Raw genomic sequence first — 16,806 nt, forward strand, 5'->3', positions numbered from 1 at the left:
CATGGGTCATGTCTTTACCTTTAACGATCCCTGCCTGCAGATTGTCCCTCTTCCAGAGGGCTTGTCAGCCTGAAGCCCCAGGACACAAGGTGGTATGCACAGCAAGGGGACCCAAGCGGTAAGATTTCTGGTGCCTCAATGAAACAGGAGTTCCTGGTGACCTCCCTGCATAGCACAGGTCATCAGAGAAATCCACTAACTCATCCCTTCTGCTTACAGTGCCCCATGCTGAACCCCCTAACCTGGTACCCCACTTTTGGTGCATCACCAGAACCTTCTCTTTTGAGAGCAATCTGATTCTTTCCTATTCTTGATGATCAGAAAACAACACAACAGCATAAGAGGAAAAAGCTCTGGCCCTGGGTACAACTGGGCGTGGCTCTCGGCAGCAGCAATCCAATGGCTCACTAGAAAGACTTCAGTGGCTTGAGGGTATTTCACTGCACCAGGAGCACTGTCAGAGCCCTAACACTCAGGGCTTGTGAGCACAGCATAGGACCTCCCAGGACTGGACCCATCTTCAAGCTTAAGAGTTGCTCTCCTGCCTCCCATTGCTCAACAAAGTTGACAAGTCCCACGAAACCCTGAAAACAGGAATCTCATGAAGCAGTGGCATTTGTGAAATGTCTGAAAATCAAAGGGGATCTGGGGCCTGGGGACAAGTCAGAAGGCGGCATGCTGCCAAGTGAGAAACCGAAGTGACAAGGATAGCAAAGTGCCAACCCCGTTCTACAGGGAACACTGGCACCTGGCATCTGGACTGTGAAGTCCATGCCCAAGAGGGTTCAAGGTGGACAGAAACTGACACAGCCATGTGGTTCCTGGGAATGTACAGAGCCATGGGGGGTGGGTTGGGGAGGAGTGTAGGTCACCGCACACAGCAAGGGACTACACCAAGGCAGAGGCTATCCCTTGGGGGATAACAATCCAAATGTTATATAAAGCACAGGCTATCCCTTGGGGGATAACAATCCAAATGTTATATAAAGCACAGGCTATCCCTTGGGGGATAACAATCCAAATGTTATATAAAGCACAGGCTATCCCTTGGGGGATAACAATCCAAATGTTATATAAAGTACAGGCTATCCCTTGGGGAATAATAACCCACGTGTTATATAAAACACTCAGGTCATAACCATTGAAGCCTTGTGCTCCATGATCCCCAGTACACGAGGAATATCACATTGGTACTTCAGTTGGCCCATCTGTAAAATGGGATGCTTGGCCCTTGAGCTTACGCTGGTGCTCAGAAACTGCTGCTGTCATTTGGGAGAGACACTGAGGATAAACAGAAGAGGGAAGGCAGAAATCTCAACCTTTTCCTCACGGTGCCCATATCCACACCTGATACCCAGGAGAGATCGAAATGGTACTGGTCTCTAGCAGCTCTGCAGCTAAGACATTTTTACAGGTGTTCCTGCTGTAGAAACAGCCAGCCAGCAAAAGCAAAATCCCAGGCTGGGCCAGCCTTGTCACTTCAAGTGATGAGTATGTGACGGTTTCTCTCAGACACGCGTCCTCAGAAGTGTGTAGCTGACTCACGTGCCTGTGAGTCCACAGAGGAGGGACAATCATCAAAGCTTGACTTCTCACTCAGCATAGCCTGAGTCTCACAGAGGAATGCAGCTGGCCTCCTCTTCTTCCAAGGGATCCAGAAGGACTAGAAAACAAGCAGGTAAAAAAATTATAGACAAGTGTTTGACAAAAGCGACAAGATTATACTATGACAGATTCTGTCTGTGACAGATTCTGTCCGTGATAGATCACTTTGGCCCCCTCTCCAGAATCTAAAGGCTGAAGGCTTAGGCAATTCACAACTGTGGATAATAAGGTACCAACCTTGGGTCAGAAAAGAAACTCCAAGTGCTGTGGATGATTGATTGATAATAAAATGCTGATTGGCCAGTAGCCAAGCAGGAAGTATAGGCGGGACAAAGAGAGAGGAGAAGTCTGGGAAGTGGAAGGCTGAGGCAGAGAGATGCTGCCAGCCGCCATGATGAGGAGCAGGATGTAAAGTACCAGTAAGACATGAGTCACGTGGCAAGATATAGATTAATAGAAATGAGTTAATTTAAGATAGACTAACTAGATAGCAAGAATTCTGAGCCATTAGGCCAAACAGTTTAAAAAATATAAGCATCTGTGTGTTTATTTTACAAGTGGGCTGTGGGACTGCTGGGGCTTGGCGGGACCTGGAGAGAAACTCTCGAGCTACATCCAAGGGTGCCTAGTTCAAATCCACCCTCCCAGCACAGCTGGCCCTTCTGTGCTATGGATCAGCACTTTTGCTTTACACCAGATTTCAACCTGTCTTCCTCCCTCAGGTCAACTACCTGCCTGCTGTATACAAGGCCTGTGCCTCAGGGCGTACCACAAGCACTGTTTCTCTGCCTGCTGTTTTCACAGTGCCCAAGGAAGTCCCCTCAATGGAGAGTCAGAAGTGCTCCCCTCCCAGTACCAGTGCCTGCTCACCCTGTCCTCCAGGATCGAGGCCTCTTCAAATCATCCATGGAAATATTTCAGTACTAATCCCTGGGCAGTTCTGACCATTGACCTTCCTTCAGTCCTCAGAAAACTGCTATTCCAAGCATGCTTTCTAGGCTCTACCCTGGCCTCTGCCATCTGCCTAGTACCCTCAGCTTCCCCTCAATACCCAAGCTTCCCCATCCCTCCCTGCTCTGGCATCTCACAGAAGACACATCCCTCAGACAGACAGCAGGGCCAGGTCCTCAACAGTACACCTGATCATCAGGTCTGAAACTAAAAGACTCAGAGATGGGGTACAGGGAGGTGGCTCAGTAGGTGAGAGTATTGCTATGTGAACATGTGGATTCGAGTTTGAATCTGAGCATCCATGTGAACAGCTGGATACGACCACATACACACGAGCAATTCCCAGGCTGGAAGGAACATACTCTGTGTGTACATGCATCACACACAGAAACATGCACAAAAAGAATCATACAAGGATTCAGGAAGGCTCACAGAGTGGTTGAGATCACATGCCCTTAGGAAGGAAGACTGGAGGTTAGTGAAAGAATTCAGAACTTTCTCTTCTATACTGTCTAAAGTCTTAATAAATGTCATTTCATTTTTTATGGGAAAATGTGGGCACTGAGTCATACTCCTAGAGATAACTGTTTGTTGAGTTGGGGTGTCAACACCTGTGTTTTGCTTAAACAGAAGGCATTGGGCTAGTGAGCTGGAGGTGCGCATAGCTAACTGTGTAACAGGGTAGCAGGTAGAGACAGGGTTGTCCCTGTATGGCTCCCTCTGTAGAAGTGTCCTGTCCTTCTTACAGAAGTCAGATGGGACCATGGTCTCCACAGAAGGCCTATTTCCAAAGAAAGGAAAGGCACAGTGGACTCTCCATTGAGGATCGAAAGTTCACAGAGGGACTCAAGGCCCAAATCTCAGTGCCAGCTGAGTGTGACTCTGAGCTTATCCCAACTCACAGCACTGTTGTGGACATCCCATTTGCTGTGTGTGCTGTCTGTGGCGTGAGAGGCATGCAGAGTTACAGTGACAGCAGGTGAACTCCTCGTCACTGCTGTCCTCACCCCATCCTTACCTTTTCCTGTGAAATCACATCACAGCAGCATCACTGACTGATACCTCTGCCTCCATGACCAGGCCACAATGCTCACACTCCCCCATGGGTACAGCTATCTACATCACTAAACCCTAGCTCCCTAACAGCTGTCGCTTGCATACCACAATGCAATGGTCTCTCTTTGCCATGACGTAGCCAGGTAGGACATCATTTGGTCTGAAAGTCCTCCTGCCTTGTGAGAAGTTCTAAACTCTACTAGGTAAGTCTACAACAGAGTGGTCACAAAAGCACTTCTATGGATATGACATCAACCTCCCTTGCAGCAGCCTCCCTTGCAGCAGCCTCTTCAGTCTAGTGGCCTCCCACATTACATCCCTCTCTCCGGGGACAACTGTGTCTCCTCTCTCCTGTCTTTTCAATCCCAGGTTAAGGAAAAATGCATTCTTTCTTCCCAGCACTCAGTGACTACGCACCCCATTCTCTGAGTTGAAAATTGGGGATCCAAGTAGGGGACCCTGCTTCTTCTTCCAGATGCCACCCCTGACCTGTACAGTCTGTGGTACCTCCTTCTCTGAGCACTCACCCCTTCTCTGCACTTTGCCTGATTCTCTTCTGAGGCAGGGGGATGTGCGCTTCCCTAGCTGTGGTCCACACTTCTGGTATCAGCTCATGACTCAGCAGAGCAGCAGGAAGTTCCAGTGTTGCTGCCACACGAACCTGGTTACCAGTCCCCAAGGCCCCTACAGAGGGGGCAAGGTAAAGGCAGGCTCTCATCTAAGAGAAGGCTGCTTCCTCACATCTGCAGAAACATGAAAGAAACGTGTGTGCTGTGCCCTGGTTCTGAGGCTCTAAAACAGTTCAGAGCCCTTGGCTTACATTCAGACTCCATAATGACCTTTGCCACAGGATTGCTGCTGCAAATAGCGTGGAGGCTTCATCGTGTGGCGTACTGTACAATAAAAACCGAGTGTGGCACTGTGGTGGTTTGAAAGAAAATGGCCACCAAAGGGAGTGGGGGTGTGGCCTTGTTGGAGGTGTGTGTCACTGAGGTAGTGGGCCTTGAGATCTCTTTTGCTCAAGCTTCCCTCAGTGTGACAGTCAGTCGACTTCCTGTTGCCTGCAAGATGTAGCACGCTCAGCTCCAGCACCATGTCTGACTGCATGCTACCATGTTCCCCATCATGATGATAATGGACTGAAACTGTAAGTGAGCCACTCCAATTAAATGTTTTCCTTATAAGAGTTACCCTGGTCATGGTGTCTCTTCACAGCAATAGAAACCCTAAGATGAGCACCTTGGAGATCTGAGAGAGAGAAAAGCTACATTGAGATAGATGAGGGAGTCCTCCTTCTGCCCTCAGTTACCTTTCTCTGGGCTTGTGGATAAATCACAGCCTCCATGGCCCAGCGACTTCCTACACCCTGCATAGCCGAAGGAGCCCACGGGGTGTGTTGGCCACAGCTCCCAAGTCACGGTGACATACTGGCCTCCATTTGGTCTGTCTGCACCAAGGCTAGCAGCTCAGGCTTGTCAAACAGAGATGCCCTCCCAGCCTCGGCTCATAGTTCCCATCAGGACATCTTCCCACAGAGTCTGCCTCAGCTAGTCAAAGGACACTTGTAATTAGGACCCTTCAGAGGTCTCGTCTGCAGTCAGTGTGGACAGGTAGAGGTGGTGGCCATGGTGACCTCCTTACTAGAGTCATTCCTGCTTCTGAGTCTGTGCAGACTGCCCCCGCCTCCTGTATGGGAAAGGGTTTCCATCTACAGCTCGTTCGTCGTGGGAATAACCAGGGTCTGGAGGTCTGAGGTCTGAAGGACAATGAGCCAGGAGAAAACTCCTCCCTATTCTTTTTTACTTACACGAAACCAAATGGAGGACAGACACCAAGCAAGATCTGGCTCAACTTTTTCAAACGGCCCCTGGCTCCTAGGAAAACCCTATCCAGTTGTCCAAATTCACTCTCCTCACTCCAGGTGCAGGTCACCCACAAATGCCGTGGAGAGCTGCTGGAAGGCAGCTTTGCTGTCTCCAGTGACCAAGCTGAGCACCCCTCCTTAACTCTCCATCAGCAGACCTTATCTTTCCAGAAAACAGATGAAAAGGTCTGAGGGAGGATGGCTGCCTCGGGATGGGCATGGCTTTTATTAATGGAACATTTTCTCAGACCTTAACTAAACCTCATCCACTTTTGTCAGTCAGGGCCGACAGTTGAGAGCAGTATTAGAGAAGGTAATTGCACGTATCAGTCAACAGCCTTTGTCCCTTGGCCGCCCAGAATTACAGTAAAACGGGCCCAGGAAAGCAGCAGGCTGGATTAAAGCGAGAGAGCCCTTTCTCGGGTTTCTCACACTCACCAGCTGTTCTGGGCTGTAGGCACACAAGCAGCAATAATGTCTGGGGAAACCCAGCCTCTCCGGTCTGGGCTCCTTCCCCTTCTGCCTCCTCTCCACCTTGAAAGTGATTTATCTTTGACTTTAAAGAGAAACATTTTCAAAAAGCATTCTATCTCCCCATAGCAACTAAGCGATTGACTCTGTATGAATTTTTCTCCCATTAAAGTATGTAACTACACATAAACCTGAGACTCCTGTCATTTCTCAGACCGACTATAAACTAACCAACTCGGAGCCTTTGAAGTCACTTGGTTACAGGTCCTGATGGTTGCTTAAGCAAACACCATGCAGGCCACAGGCACGTTTTATATGGCTGCGACTGTAAATCGTCCTAGCTTCACTCAGATGGGCCCACCACTCCGCCGTAGGTACCAGAGTGCTGGTTAAGACCAAGAAGGCACAGAAACATCACCCATGTTTGGGCACTTGACACAAATGCTCACCCTAGGCAAGTGCGATTGTTTCCAGGTCCCTGGTGATCCAGACACTGTAGCCTCCAAGTTCCAACACCAAAATCCTTCCCTTCTCCACTGCAAGAGAAGGCTACCTAGAAAAGCCTAGCAGGCCTGGCCACAAAAGCAGAACTGTTCAGAACTGTATTGTGTATGTGAGAACAAAATTAACTGTCCTGTCAGGCGGTGGTGGCCCATGCCTTTAACCTCAGGAGGCAGAGGCAGGTGAATCTCTAAGTTCGAGGCCAGCCTGGTCTACAGAAGGAGATCCAGAACAGGCACCAAAACTACACAGAGAAACCCTGTCTTGAAAAATGAAAAAAAAAAAAAATGTGACTGTCCTGAAGATGAACCAATGAGACAGATGCCAGAAAACCACAGGCCAGAGGGCTGTAATGAAACTCGGGCTGGGAAAACCTTAGCCGCTTTTACCATGGTTCTGGTAATGGCTGAGACACCAATGCTGAGGGCCATGGGAAAGCTGATGGCCACTAAAGTTAGGACTCTAAAAACTACAAATACTGTTGTACACCAGAGCAGCCAAGATCAAGCCATAGTGTGATAACAGTCTTCCGTCCTAGAGGTGGAGAGCCAAGGTTCCCACACATTAGGAGACTCACCTGAGCTAGCCTGTGAGCAACACAACAAAATCCAGACTCAGCCGGCTCTTTCAAAGCCATCTCACTGTAGAGTGGGTGCTTGATTCTGGACACCAGGGGCCCAGGGAGCTCATGAGGGGCCCACGATCCTCCTGGGGCATTAGATTTATTTTGGCTGTTGGTGGATGTCAAAAGACAGAGTAGGATGTCATGGTTCGAAGTAATTCGAGACGACATTCACACCTTACCTTTCACCTTAAACTCTGGCTACGGCAGTCAGCAGGACACAGTGTTGATGAGCATTCTCTAGAAGGCTGGCTGAATTAATATGATCCAAAACTCAAAAAATTTCACAAAATGATGCCAAGTGGGAAGCGCTCTCTCTCTCTCTGCTGTCTCATTCTCTTCACTGGAAAACATTGCATTTTCTCCCTCTTCCTACCTGTGCACAAGACAAGAAGCATGTAGTAAGGCCTGTTTTACCATTTTTGAACACAGAGCCAACTAAGCATGTTTTCCACACTTGGATTTTTTTTAACTATGAATCTTTGACTTCCCATCAAGTTTTTAAAAGTTCCTCTTGTTCCGGTGTGCGGCTGCTTTGTGCTCTGACGTTCTCCTGCCTGTTCAGTAAGTCTACTCTCCAGGTTCTGAAACCGCGGCACCGCAAACGATGCTCCAGTGAGTCACTTCACACTTCACACAGTGGGTCAGTTCATACTTCACACAGTGGGTCAGTTCACACTTCACACAGTGGGTCAGTTCACATTTCACACAGGGGGTCAGTTCACACTTCAGAGAACGCATGTGCAGTGCCTTGCGAAGAAGACCCGCTGGGTCCATGACCCGCACGTCCCGTCTGCATAGGTACCAGCAGACTTCTCTCCACAGAAGTCATCTGTGGGTGTGAGCCGCTCCCGGCGCGATGTGATGATGGAAATGGAATCACACTGTAACGGGAATTTACATTTTTCCTGAGAAGGGCTGGGTGGCTTCTCCTGGACATGACAGCCTGATCTCTTGCTCTATGAACGCCTGTACACACCCTTTGCTAGCTTGTTGCCAGGGTCTAGAGCTTGTTCAGCTGGCTTGTAAAGTGCTTCATGACACAGAAACACACTCTTGGCCTGAGGCATGAAGTGCAGTTTTTCTGGGTTTAGGGATGTTCCTTCTCTTATCACCCCAACGTGGTGGCCCCAGCCCAATGCTGAACCTCCACACGCAGGCACCTGTCCTTCCTGGATCCTACTCAGCTTCAACCTGGCTAGATGAAGCCAGGCTTCAAAATCAGGTCGTCTGGGTGACATATGTCAGCTTTACCTGACCCGATACTACAAGCATGAAGGCCATACATGTCACCTACACACACACACACACACACACACACACACACACACACACACACACACTGTAATACAGAGAAACTTCATTAATACTACCTGATAGTAAGGAGAACATGCTGGTCTACTACCAAAATAACATGGGATGTCCCTGGGGCTAAGATAAACCACAATTTGCTAACTTGAGATGCTGAGAGCTCTGGCGGCTTGAGTTTCAGGTGAAAAACCACATAAAATCGCACCTGAATTCAAGGGCAAGAAATCTACTCAGAAAAAAACAAAACAAAACAAAAAAAAAACCACCTAGCTGGAAGGTGGAGCGTGACAGGTGCAGGCCAGCACACCAGGAAGCAGTGCTGCTGGAGCCATCCACGCCCACATCTGTGCCAGCAGCTGATGCCAACCTCAGCATCTGCACAGGAAAAGTCCTATAATAAGTGACCAAGGGACACCCACGTCTGGATACCCATAACTTTATACAAATAACCTTACCCAGTTCAACACAACTCCCATCACTCAAGCGAGACTTGTCCAGTGACATCAATGCCACTTTGGGAGAATCAAGGCTTACAGCCCTTCTGGTTCCTTCCTCCGAAATGGCCACCAAACAGACTAAGCTTTGTCTCTCACTGCAAGCCAAAAGACTGGCTTCCACATGCCAGCCACACACAGGCAGCATCAGTGTGCTGCAGTTGTGCCAGTACATGTGTGTCCATATGTAAGAGTATGTGTCTGTGCATATATGCATGTTTCTGAATGTATATGTGCGTGCATGTGTGAGTGTGTGTGAGTGTGTGTGTGTGTGTGTTGCTTCGTTTTTGTCAAGCTGACTCGAATATAGACCTATTTGGAAAGAAGGACTCTTAATTGTGAAAACACCTCCCTACAATTGGTTTGTAGGCAAATCTGGGGTATTTTCTTGATTAACGACTGATCCCTGGCCAGGTGGTTCTGGGTTGTTTAAGAAAGCAAGTTGAGCAAGCCATGGGAAACAAGGTACTAAGCGGCATTAATCTGTGGCCCCTGCTTCAGTTCCTGCCTCCAGGTTCTTGCCACCTTCCCTTCATAAAAGACTGTAAACTGAAAGGCATAATTAACCTCTCCTCCTCACGCTGCTTTGGGTCATGTTATTTATCACAGCAGCAAAAACCTAACCAGTATAGTGTGTTTGTGTTTAGGTGTGCATGAGTATGTGTGTGTCTGTGTGTGTGTGTGTAAGTGTGTGCATGAGTATGTGTCTTTGTGTGTGTGTGTGTGTGTGCGTGCGTGAGTATGTGTCTGTGTCTATGTGTGGATATATGTGTAAGTGTGTGCATGAGTATGTGTGCATGTCTATGTGTGGATATGTGTCTTTGTGTGTGTGTGTGTATAAGTGTGTGCATGTGCATGTAAATGTCCACATGTGTGGTTTTGTGCTAAGGGGCTCTGAAGCCAAGATCCATTCCTGTAACTGAGACTCTCATGTACGGACAGGTGAGACAAAATCCTCACTCTAGTTTCTAAAGCAACCCCAACTATTATATACTATCAAACACAAATCAAATTGAGAATATTCAAGTCTAATAATGTAGGTGGTGACTATCTTCTAGTTTTAGTCTTTTTTGGAGAGAGAGCGAGTGATCTGTGGGTGTCTTGTTCATTCTGGGCGTGAGCTCTATCACTGAGCTATGTCCCCAGCCCTCAGTCTTTATTTCTTTATAACCAGTGTTCACTTGAAAGCTGATAACTGTCAGCAGATTGTCAACAATCTACTCATTTATCATTCTAAAAGCATTTTAGGAGCTACTAATTTGCATCAGTGTCTTTAAAAAAAAAAGGCAAGTCAAAAAGGGGCGTGTCCATGACGTGCACTTACAGGAAGTAGGAGAGCAGGAGCGGTGTTTTAAGGCCGTTAGGATGCTAAGGACATTAGTAGGGATGTGTCTGGCAATTTAACTTAGGGACTCTAAGTTGGGAAGAATGGCAAAAGGTGTCTGAAAGAGTCTGTGAGGGAGCTAGTGAGTTGTCACACCCGCAGGCACTAGGAAAGCTACCCAAGCTGGGTACAGGTGCCCAACAGGGGTGACAAACTCCCACCCACAGGCAGCTGCTGTGGCTGTGACTCTGAGGCCAGGATCTCCGAGAGCAGGCTCTGAACACTAGAAGAGCCAGGTTGTGAAAGATCAGACTCCAGACACTCACCTGAGACCCTGAAGACCCTGAAATGTACCAAGCAGAGAATGGCCAGGTGAGACCCACCTCACAGGGACCTCTCTGAAAGCAGAGGGGCCAAACTGCTAAACAGGAAGTAGTTTGTATTTCCTCTGTCTCCACACCAAAGTCATTTTCTCCCCTCCCCCAACCCCACCCCTCTCGTGACTTTCTCCATGGCGGATCTGCTTAGGGAGGAAGTAATTCATAACATGGCTGATAATGACTGATGAGACTCAGTTATGTTTCGATGACACAAATGTTAAGCAAAGGAATGAACTCCATTGTGGAATTTTAAAAATCAAATGGACAGGACACATATCTGAATGGGAAAGACCAACCAGTGTTCTCGGTTTAGGGAGCTACTTCTGTCACACACACACACACACACCACACACCACACACCACACACCACACCACACACATACACCACACATCTCTCTCTCTCTCTCACACACACACACACACACACACACACACACACACACACACACCACACACCACACACCACACCACACACATACACCACACATCTCTCTCACACACACACACACACACACACACACACACCACACACATACACCACACATCACACACACACACACACACACACACACACACACACACACACACACACACACATAGCCCACTGCCTCAGGAAGGAAGTAGGAGGCAGGAAGACACTTTCTCTGAGGACACTTAGGGAACAAACACATTGTACTCATGAGTGCAGAGATTTGACCTCCCATCACAGAACAGAGCCTCCGCTAAAGGCCAGACTGTCACCAAGATGGCAGGGGCTATGCCAACAGATACATCCAAGGGGGCCATGAGGGTGCCTGTCAAAATTGCACATACATACATCCCTGACCCCAAAATTCCATCGGGAATTTTAACACACATGTATGCAAAATATTTATAGATAAGATTATTCATTAAAATACTGTTTTAATATCACATAATGAAAACAATGCATTTAACACTTGAGATTTAAATAAATTATGATTTAAAAATAGAATGAAATACCATGCAGCTACACACTGAAGACATTCATTCATTGATTATGTCAAAGAATCTTCAATACATATCATTAAATGCAAAGTAGAAAACACAAACCAGTTCATTAGTGTTTGTCCAGAGAAGGTGGGTGGGTGGTGGAGCACTCCTGACCACCAGTGACTGGGAAACTGGTAGTTAAGGGCAGAAGACGTCACTCTATTCCTTTCTCAATTATGTTTTTCTAGTTAGAGCAAGGGAAAAAGTATACCCTCATCTTTGATTAGCCCAGGAAAAAAAGATAAACAAAAACTATACAACTGAGAGCTGATTAGAACTTTCTGGTAAGTTATTAATACAGAAGGAATGGGGATTTTTAAATATCTCTTGTCCAGAGAAAATACTACTGGAAAGTGTGTTATTCATTTTATTTCACCCAACATGTCAGTGCCACCAAAAACCCTCAAGGGGCATTACTGTGGGCATAGAGAGTGGGGCCTCTTTGCCCAGTGCCCTCACCCTACAGGGACTTGCTCACACGGGGCAGAAGTTGGTGCCCCACACCCAGGGGCCTGGGCTGCTCTCGCCTGGTGGCAGCACAATCTGCCAATCACTGGGCCACAGCAGGGTTCAAACCCTGAACCCTTCGGCTTGTGAAGCCTTGTGCATAGCCAACAGTGTGTCTGTCCCCTCTGTGTGGTTAGTAGTCCTCAGATGCTGCCGCTAATCTTGCACCTGTCTTCTCCAAGGGTCCTCAGTTTCTCCCTAGCAGCATAGCTTTCTACAGCTGTGGCAGGGGCCTGTGTGTGCAGCCTGAGCCAGAGAGCATTTCTTAGTGATCTCTGAGCCCTGGCTTGCTAAGAGTGCTTTAGTTCTCCGACTGAAGTGCGCTCCACCCAGGGCTTCCGTCTGCCCTGCAACCCCATGCAGTTAACCCCAAAGTCCCATCGGCCTCTTTCTTCTGCTTCTTCCTCCACACTGGATAGCATCAGCCCAGGCCTAAAAATAGGTCCATCTTCATGATACCGTCTCTTTCATCCATAATGCGGTTCCTTTCTCCCTTCCCCTCCTCAAATGGGGGTTAGGTCAGATCTTGCTTTACCAAATTTAATTCCATAGAAATGGTGTGTGTGTGTGTGTGTGTGTGTGTGTGTGTGTGTGTGTGTGTGTGTACACATATTCTTAAGTACATAAATACAACCTCCTTGTAACTGGATAATGTTACTTATATATGTTTTCAGGGCTGACCGTTTGGTATGGATAACCAATAATTGTGCTCTTTCCTGGGAAAGACTGTTTTTCCCCTCTCAGTAATCCTTAGTTTCTTGTAGTTCTTTGTGTAGGGTTCAGGTCTTCTGAGCTCCCTCCCCCCATCTTAGTGTGTCTATTGGTGTTGTCTGAGGAGTGAAAAGAGCCAAGGGGGGGAAAAAAAAAACACCCTGACCCTGACTTGATCCCAGGACCGGGCCTTGAAATCCCACCAATCCCTGAGCTTGCCCAGAGTCAGGCTGCAGAATCCCACCAACCCCTAAGCACAAAATTCCACCAGTCCCCTGAGCTTGCCACAAAAATCCACCAGTCTCAAGCCACCCTGCAAAGCTCCCCTCCCCTGCCCCCAAAAAACCCTATATAAGCTCTGTACCCCTGTTCAGTTTGCTACTGTTTCTCCCGCTAGAGGCAGCCCCCCTCCTGGATTCTTCCTCCCCAATAAACCTCTTGAATGAGGTGTGTTGTGCAGTGTGACATTGTCACTGGAGTGGAACCCAGCGGTAACAACCTTCACCTGAGAAGAGCAGAGCCCAACTGTAACACTTTGGCTGGGGGAACTTTGCCCTGACGGGAGCAGAGCTGTAAGCCTTCTTCTGAGCAGAGCAGAACTGTATCAGCTTCACTGGGGAAAGCCTCCCCTGCCCCAGCAGAGCTGTTACACTGGGGAAACCTTCTCCTGGAGCCGGGCTGCAAGCTGCTACACTCACAGTGACTTTGTGGTATCCCTTGGCTCCCGACTGCCAGGGTACCTTTCTATGGAGCTGCAACACTTACATCATCCTTGTTCAGCTCATGTTTAGACATCCACATACCCTTGTTCTGCTCATGTTTCGACCTCCATGTTGGTGACACTTTATATTCAGCCACCTAGCTTCACCAGCCACTGAAGCAAGCAGGTTGACATTGTCCTTGTTTTCATTTCAGGCCAAGGTCACTCTGTGTCTTCCCTATACAGAATTAAAACATAACCAGTGAAGCTATGTGATTAATTCCTAGAACAAAGACTATGCCAAGCGGAGAGCAGGGGGTGGTGGGGAAGACTACTAGAGAGACTCCTGAGCAACATGGGCCTCCTCATTCCACCACAAGGACGTGTCCAGTCCACAAGCGAGTAGTTCTGTGTAAGGTTTCTGTGCCCATTATTCCCCTTGGGCTGAAGCCTTGCAAGCAGATACCTGCCATTGTGCCAGCTCCTTTGTACCTTCCAGAGTCACCCATCTCCAATTATATGAATGCATGTGACGATAGCGTTCAGCTATGTGGATGCATTACAGGAAAATAAAGGTTAACTCTGAGAGTCACTTTTCTGACAAAACCAGACTAAAGTTCCCATGGCTATACAAAATAGACTAATGCCACTGTCTGTCTCTTTACATTGTTTCATTAGACAGAACATATCAATTTAATAAAAAGCAAACTTGGACTCTGTGGACTGCTGCGGAAAATTCCTCTGTAGCATCGTGGCAGGTTTCCCACCATCCTTCTCTTTCTGATGAAATTAACTCCCCATGGTTGGCCAGCAGGATAATCTTATTTTAGCCAATCAGCTTGGGAGCTGCAGTTGACCTCACAAAGGGATCGGAAAGTATGTGCAGTCATAGCAACCGCAGCTCAGCACCCGTCAGCTCTGGACCCTTCCCTTAATGACAGACGCCGGCTGGCTTCTTCGATGATTAAACTTTTCCCCTGTGATCCTCCTTGAATACATTAGCCAAACAAGTCTGATAAATTTGTTTATCCCAAGGCAATCATTAGGAAATTACCTGCAAAAGTAATTCTCAACAGAGCAGCCTGTGAAGAGAAAGCCATATGGCACTGAGAGTCCAATGAGCAATGAAATTTTTCCCTGTGCATTCCAACAGGTCGGGCTAGGTTTCCTCTTCAACTTTATTATTTTGAGCCAAATCACAAAATCTCAGTAGCCAAGAGGCTGTTTCATTTCACAGGAGGGAAAGCTTTCTTCTAAGAGCACTGATGGTTCTCTAACCAACACTGCAAACCTACTACGTGCTAGGCCTGGAGATCAGTGCCTCCCCCAGTCCTGTGGTCTTCTGGGCGGCGGCAGATGTGTTAGCAGATGACTACAGCTTACCATGAGGTACGGGATGCAGAAAATGGGGGAGCAAATGCATAACCCCCACGAGGTTTTGCCATGGTAACATTTAGATTGGCAACAATGGCTGAGAATGATGTCTCCGTGAAGGAGATATCCTAGGCAAGTGTACATACAGCATTGGAGAATCATGAGACTAAGTTCAAGGCAACTGGAGAGCTGTCACATCTGGTTCCAGAAAATGCATCTGGAAATGGCAGTGTTGGGGGGTGGGCACATTATGGCCTCAAGACCAAGGTGAGGAAGAGGGGAGGAGCCAGTCTAGAAGCTACTTCTCATATTGATTCAAAAGAATAAAGTTTCAACATGTCATGGCCTTTCTCCAGGGAAGAAAGCAGTCTAGAATGTGCTGATGTCCTGAGCCATGTCACCCACAGTCACCCCTCACTACAGTCAGGGAAGTTTGGTGAATGAGCCCAAGCTAGGGCCCGTAACTCGAGTTTTAAAATGAAAGAAGGCATTTATAGATGTTAGTGATGCAAATGTGATGACCCAGATGTGAGCATGACCTTGCTGCGCCCCCCATGGGCTTTATGGAAACCAACACTAGAGAAACTTCCTAAAAACAGAGGTTAGACCAGCAACCAGGACTGTAAGAGACCAGATGGGGGCCCAGGAATGGTCACACCATTGGACCCAGAGCCGTGTTAAGGCATGATTCCGCTCAGATTGGAGCAAAGGGGCCCATAGGTAAGCCTGCCATGCTTAGCATTCTGTTGAGTAGGGTGTACATGTCCAGACGCCAACGACTTCCATGTCTGCAGACCTGTCTTAACATCTCAGCCCTGGTCTTCAGCTGCTGGCACATTCTAATAAATAAATAAGTAAATAAATAAATAATAAATAAATAAACAAAAACAACTGTCATCCTATAAACTTGCTACAAGGGTGCCCCCCAACAGAACTGGCCATGAAGCTAAGGAGTCAATACATTCCAAACTTTTAACACTATGTACTAGCTTTTGAATTCAAGTTGTATTTCCTTTAAAGATAGAAATTGCAATAAAAGTATCTTGTCTCTGTGCTGACAGTTCTACAGAGAGATGAGTGTGACCATCGAATGTACTGGTCAAGCACCTGACTATGCTGGGCCTCAGGTTGAGCCCTGCATAGAAAGTGGCATTCATTTTTCATTAAATTTTTTGAGAGCTTCATACCTGTGAGCAATGGCATTTAATCCCAAGTGCATGCCCAGTACCAATGAGAGAACAGCCTTGGAAGTGTTTATCTGTCAAATAAAAGGTGTGCTGGGCTGGAGAGATGACTCAGCAGTTAAGAACACTGACTGTTCTTGCTGAGGACCTGGGTTCAATTCCCAGCACCCACAAGGTAGCTCAAAACCATCTGTAATTCCGGTTCCAAGGGATCTGGTGGCCTCAAAGTTTAAAAAATAGTAATAAGGTGCTGTTATACATTTGTCTGACCAAGAAGGAAGCTAGGAGTGGTAGAAGCCTGTAACATAAGCACTTAAATGGTAGCGGTAAGAAGAGTGAGGCCATCCTTAACTGCAATGTGAGTTTCAGGCCAGCTTGGGTTACAAGAGAATCTTGTCTCTAAAAATTGCAAAGCATAAATCATTAAATAAAATTAGAAAGAACATGATTGAACAAGTGAAAAAAACAAAAAAAGGTAAAGAGCAGAAAAAGGAGACAATGAGGGTGGCATAGAGAGCGGAAATGAAGGAACGGAGGACGGACTCAGTTGTCTCAGGGTAAACACTGAAGCAGAAAGAATATTCTTTGTGTTGGCCGTATTCCTAGTGTCGGCATGCTAGGCTCTGAAAGCCAAGAAGACCCTGGAAATCTCAAGGGGAAGCATGCTCATAGACCATCAAGGCTTGAGAGAATATGGCTGAGGAAACCAGACAGAGGGAGCAGACATGCCTTGGGGCACA

At 47.5% G+C, this 16,806-nt stretch overlaps 1 long non-coding RNA gene across 4 annotated transcripts in view; it reads right to left on the reverse strand.

Moving 5' to 3' along the window:
* The window catches only part of LOC107401774 (uncharacterized), a 96,924-nt gene that overhangs the window by 42,099 nt on the left and 38,019 nt on the right, over nt 1-16,806 (reverse strand). For 2 of the 4 annotated variants that reach the window (XR_013051986.1, XR_013051985.1), the window contains exon 3: nt 1,348-1,663. This is a non-coding gene — a long non-coding RNA (uncharacterized LOC107401774). Of the gene's footprint in view, nt 1-1,036; nt 1,664-16,806 lie in introns of those variants that run through there. The other 2 variants (XR_013051988.1, XR_013051987.1) reach the window with 2 other exon arrangements.

The sequence above is a fragment of the Peromyscus maniculatus genome, chromosome 6 (genome assembly GCF_049852395.1).
Source record: "Peromyscus maniculatus bairdii isolate BWxNUB_F1_BW_parent chromosome 6, HU_Pman_BW_mat_3.1, whole genome shotgun sequence".
NCBI lineage: Eukaryota > Metazoa > Chordata > Mammalia > Rodentia > Cricetidae > Peromyscus > Peromyscus maniculatus.